The following is a 5,433-nucleotide window of genomic DNA, read 5'->3' on the forward strand; positions in this document are numbered from 1 at the left end:
CCGTCTCCCTCGGCAGAGAAGTTGAGCCTGGAGCCCGGAAGAACCCGCCCATCCGACTGGCACGTCCACAGGAGGCTCTGATTGGCTAGTGAGGTATGAATGACAGGACCCAGTAAGGTGAAAGAACACACTGCAGGAGTTTCCCCCTGGCTTCCACCCATAGCACAGACCTATCTCAAATTGGCTGGAGATCTGTACCAAATTCAACAAGTCTCTGGCTAATGTAAACCAATGGATACAATTTTAAAAAGAAGTATACAAATTCAGAAGGAGGCTAATCAGACAATGTTGCACAAAGGGAACACAGGGTAACTCAAGAACTTTGTTATTAAGGTCCATAAAGGTGCTGGGACTGATAACCACAGCCCAATGAGTGGAAAGAGTGGGGTTCTCAGGACCTGAAGCACCCCCTTCCCAATGCCCTGGCCCTAGACCTTTATCAGCTCTCCCAAGCATATTCCTGGTTTTAGAGAAGGAACTGTTTTGCATCAGGGCCTTAGAGAAAGCTCCTGAGGCCTAGGCAAGTTGCCAAACTTGGAGAGGCCTAGTTTCTCAAGTGTCTTCTAGAAGTTCTGCACTTCCAATTTGACATTTAGGTGTAAGATCCATTTGGAGTTAATTTTGTGAAAATTGTAAAGGGCATCTCATATGTTTAGTAGACTCTACTACTAAGCTGTGATGTAGAAGAATAGAATTGGTGATATAAAAGATTTACCAATGTAAGTCACACAATGGAGAATTTAGCTAAGGGAGGGCTGCTTCTAAAATACCCCAAAGATAAGCCATATGTTAACCATGCCTGTTAGAAATTAGGATGCTAGGATGTAAATGTTTGTTCACCTTTTATGAATACTGTTATTAGTCATACATCTGTGGTTAAAACAGCTAATGGGATGTTCATCCATGGAGAGGATAGAGAGATCCTCTGTGTATAGATATCTCTATAGTAATCTGGAACATCATAGTGTTAAGAGGGATTTCTTAGTTGTGTTGTACTGTGTATACATCAATTCAATGATGTTTTGTCATGTATTTTCTATTTCTTTGTATTGCCTACATACATCCATTAAAAACCAAAAGCATGGTTATAGTAGTGATGCCATGTATTATGTGAAGACTGCCTTGTGTTTTCTCTATGGTTTAGTTTAACAAAATGTACCTAGAAAATATTAATTTATTACATTATCTTATTCACAGTTTTATTCATGTTTCTTTTACTTAATTTTTGTTGCTCAGAACTATCTTAAGACAAACAGTTGGTACCTTCCTATGATCAACTGTCTGCTTACAAAGATTGACCACCACAGAGTTTGCTGACTATTGATATTCCGTCATAGAAGGAAGTTTCCCTTCCTTCTGAGTATACAGCCTCTTTCTCAGCCAACTGTAAGCAATTCAGCCCTAATGACACATGGTCCTGTGGTTTGTGGGAGGAGCTAGAGTATATAGCCTCAGAAAGACTTAGATGGAGTTGGATTCTGCATATGCACCTATTGGAAAGCCGTCTTTAAAGGTGGGAATTTACCTTGAGCTCTCAGGCTTACTTCCTATGTACACTGAGAAGTGTAATACAATGCTAGAGTACATGGGAAGTGGAAGAGTAGAGAGAAGGTAAGCTCTACATATGCAGCTATGGGAGAGCCATTGTATATAGTAAGTGGAGACTTTCCTGTATGGCTGTTTTTGAGTATCTATCTTAGAGTTTCTATTGCTGTGAAGGGACACCGTAACTATGGCAACTCTCACAAAGAAAAACATTTCACAGAGGCTGGCTTACAGGTTCGGAGGGTTTGGTCCATTATCATCATGGCAGGAAGCGTGGTGGCCTGCAGGTAAACACAGTGCTGGAGAAAGAGCTAAGAATTCTACATCCAGATCAGCAGGCAGAAGAAAGTAACTGTAACACTTTTCTTCCAACAAGGCAACACCTCCTAATAGTGCCACTTCCTATAGGACTATGGGAGCCATTTTGATTCAAACCACCAAAGTATCCAAACTCCTGTAAGTATCTCTTCAACCATGTTCAGTAAGTAAGCTCCATAAACTCACTAGTTCCCCAGGGTAGATTTTGCTGAAAGTCCACCAAAGACATTGGGACAGACATTGTCTATCCCAATGGGATGGGATAGACATTGCTTCATTCCCCTCCACAGAGGTGAAAATTCCCACAATAGATCATAAATATATTTGTTAATGTTCCTATGCCTCATGGTATTATAAAAAGGAACAAGTGCATAAAAGAACATATTGGAAGAATGTAAATATGGAAATGGCCTTAGTAAAGAAAGACATAGATATATAAAGATAATGTTTGGATGGCTCCAGAATAAAAAAGTTACGAATGTCTGAGAAAGTTGTTAAGGTACATAAAGGATGAGATTTAGGAATCATATATTGTGTTAAAGTTGGCAAGATCAGATATCTACTATTTCAAGGACTGACTAAAATTTATATCAAACAAAAGTTTATTGAGTTATGTCTGACTATTGAAATATTATACAGTAGTTAAAAATAATGAGCTGGTGTGAAACTGATCTTCTAGGTGTTTAATAATCATTCTTGGAAGCTATTCTAATGTGGTTAGAGGGGCTAAAAGGGAGAATATTTCTCCCCTTTGTAACCAGATGAATCTCTCCTGCCCACCTGTTCCCGAATAACCATTCAGAAGCTTATATTAATTATAAATGTTTGGCCATTAGCTCAGGATTATTATTAGCTAGCTCTTACATGTTGTTCAGAATCTTAAATGGTCTTATAATTTAAAAAACCCAGTACCAGATATTGGGGTAAAAGCTGAAAGATTAGAGAAGCAGAGCAAGCCACAGCCAACCTCACCTCACCAACTCCTCAGCTGATCCTGTTTCCACAAATACTCAGGCTGAAAGCCTCTGAGTCTTCACCTGAAAAGCCTCAGCCAAAAAGAGCCTCGGTTCTGGTTTCCTCATGCCTTACATACCTTTCTTTGCCCTGACATATTACTTCCTGGGGTTAAAAGTATGTGTGCTTCCCAAGCAAAGGCATGAGATCTCAAGTGCTGGGATTAAAGGTATGTGCCACCACTGTGTGACCTCTATGTCTAATCTAGTTGCTGGCTCTGTTCTCTGATCCTCAGGCAAGCTTTATTAGAGTATACAATATATCACCACATTTCCTGTTTTTTTTTTGTCTAAAATAATAAAAGAAGGTTATAACTAATATAAGAAAAACTATATACAATAAGTACAATAATATACAATATATACAATATATACAGTCAAGAATTATATTAACAATGTTCAGTCCATTAGCATTTTACAGATCCAGAGAAAATGTTCCACTATCATCTTATTTTGGTGAGTCCAAAGTGTTGAACCCAATCCACTTTTTATCCTAATTTGTGTTACCAACAAAAAACTATATTTTAATGTCTTTCAAACTTATACACTTTTCACCTCTTTAGTGAGTTTCTTTTCTGAATTTGTTAGCAAGGAAAACTGTAACTTTAATTATCTAATCTTCAACTCCATCAGAAACCCAAGAAGAAAATAATATTACCTAAGTAAGCAGGAAGTGCAAACAAGCGACTTCCAAAAAATGTGAGAAATGGCAGAAACAACTGGATACCTGGACAGTCACCCAAGATTTCTCCACAACATTGGGGCTTCCATCTTTGGCATACAGGCATAGCATATCTGACAGACTTATCTGTGAAGCAGGATTTTTGGAGCAAATACCTCTACAGTCTTCCTACCTTGTCTTGGCAAGGTTCGGCAATTCTTTCTTTTGTGTCTTCCTTGTCCATCTTGAGCATCATACTGTCAGCCGTTGAGGCAAGGGCATTTTCTTGCCCAGTAGCTAACTTTTCCCACAAAGAAAGTAAACTCCATATAGAGGTTCTTCAGTGCTCATCATCTTCTCTGAAGTAGATTGGTACTGCCAGGAGCAGACATGTCTCATTGTCATTAAAAAAAAAAATCTATGTTATTAAAACATTTTAAATGCCATATTCTGTAAATCTCTGAAGTGTTTGAAGACGATCTGTTGCCCCAGCCAGCAGGGCTTCAATGGGTTCTTGACCACCCTAAGGACAGAATGATAGGGACAGGAGACACAAAGGAAATACACCAAGGTGAGATTCTGATCAAGGTGTAACTTTATTTTTCTCCAGGAGGGTTTATATAGTTCCTGCAGGGTGGGGGGAGCAAGAAGCTGTTATCTGCATAGGGTGGGGCAAGGTAACAGGATGTTTGTGTAGGATGTTTACAGGGTGAAAAGTCAAGGACTCTACTCAATGTCCTGTTGCTAGGCAACCTGACTGTAAGATGATCTAGTTCCCTGTCTTACCGGGGGTCTGTATTTTTCCACTAACTAGAGGTTCTGTCCTTATCCCTGACAATCTGTCTATCTAAAATATATTTCTGCTTGACCTTGAGAACATACATAATATGGCTACAAGTTTGATTGTAATGACTAACTACTAACCTGCATTTCTTTATTATCCTAAATAGTTGGTAATAACTTTCAAGGAATAGAAAACTGCATTACATTGTTAAATGAGCTGAGTAGGTACAATATCTTAAACAAGAGTAGGAATATATGTACAGTATGTTCTAACAAAAATAATCTCAAATTTGTATCAATATACAAAATTTGTATACAATATACAAAAATCCAATCCAAAAAATTCCAATCCAATATAAAAATATTTAAAACTACTAGTTGTTTTTTAAAAGCAGCTTCAATAATCTATCCTTTTATCTTATCATATCAATATCCTCCCTTTTTTTGTTTTTAGAGTAGATTCAATTATCTACCCTTTATCCTATCATTTCTATATTATTTTTCAGAGTAGATTCAATAATCTACCTTTTATCTTATCATTTCTATATAATATATTTCTATATCATATTCCCCTTTCTTCTTTTAGAAAGAGATTGACAAGGACCAATAACAATTTTAACCAACCCCTAAACAAAGACAAATATCCATAATCCATTTTTTGGGGGATGTGGGCATAGTTTTCTAGGTTACTTCCTGCTGATTGGGGGCACTAGTAGTCTTATGGGGACACAAAGAAAATTTAGGATTATGGTCTAGTCCTGATTGGAGTACTCTGTGAGGCTGTATCACTTCAGCTAGTCATCTCAATATTGTCCTGAGCAGTTTGTAGTCAAAAGCTGATCTTTAGGTGGTGTTTGTCAGTTTAGTGGTATTATCATTGTCCTGACGTAGTTATCATCATAGGACCCCATCATCTTTTTGGAGACTTCAAAGTCACTGTAAGGCATGGTCATGGTTCACCACAGAAAACTGATAGAAACTCAAACCTGAAATGATGTACAGGAAGCTAGATGAAGCCTTTTTTTCTAGGATTAGTTGGTATTCTATATGACCATTAACATCATGACAAAAGTTTAAAATATATATATATTAATCTTATAAATTTTGATATAA

The sequence above is a fragment of the Peromyscus eremicus genome, chromosome 7 (genome assembly GCF_949786415.1).
Source record: "Peromyscus eremicus chromosome 7, PerEre_H2_v1, whole genome shotgun sequence".
NCBI lineage: Eukaryota > Metazoa > Chordata > Mammalia > Rodentia > Cricetidae > Peromyscus > Peromyscus eremicus.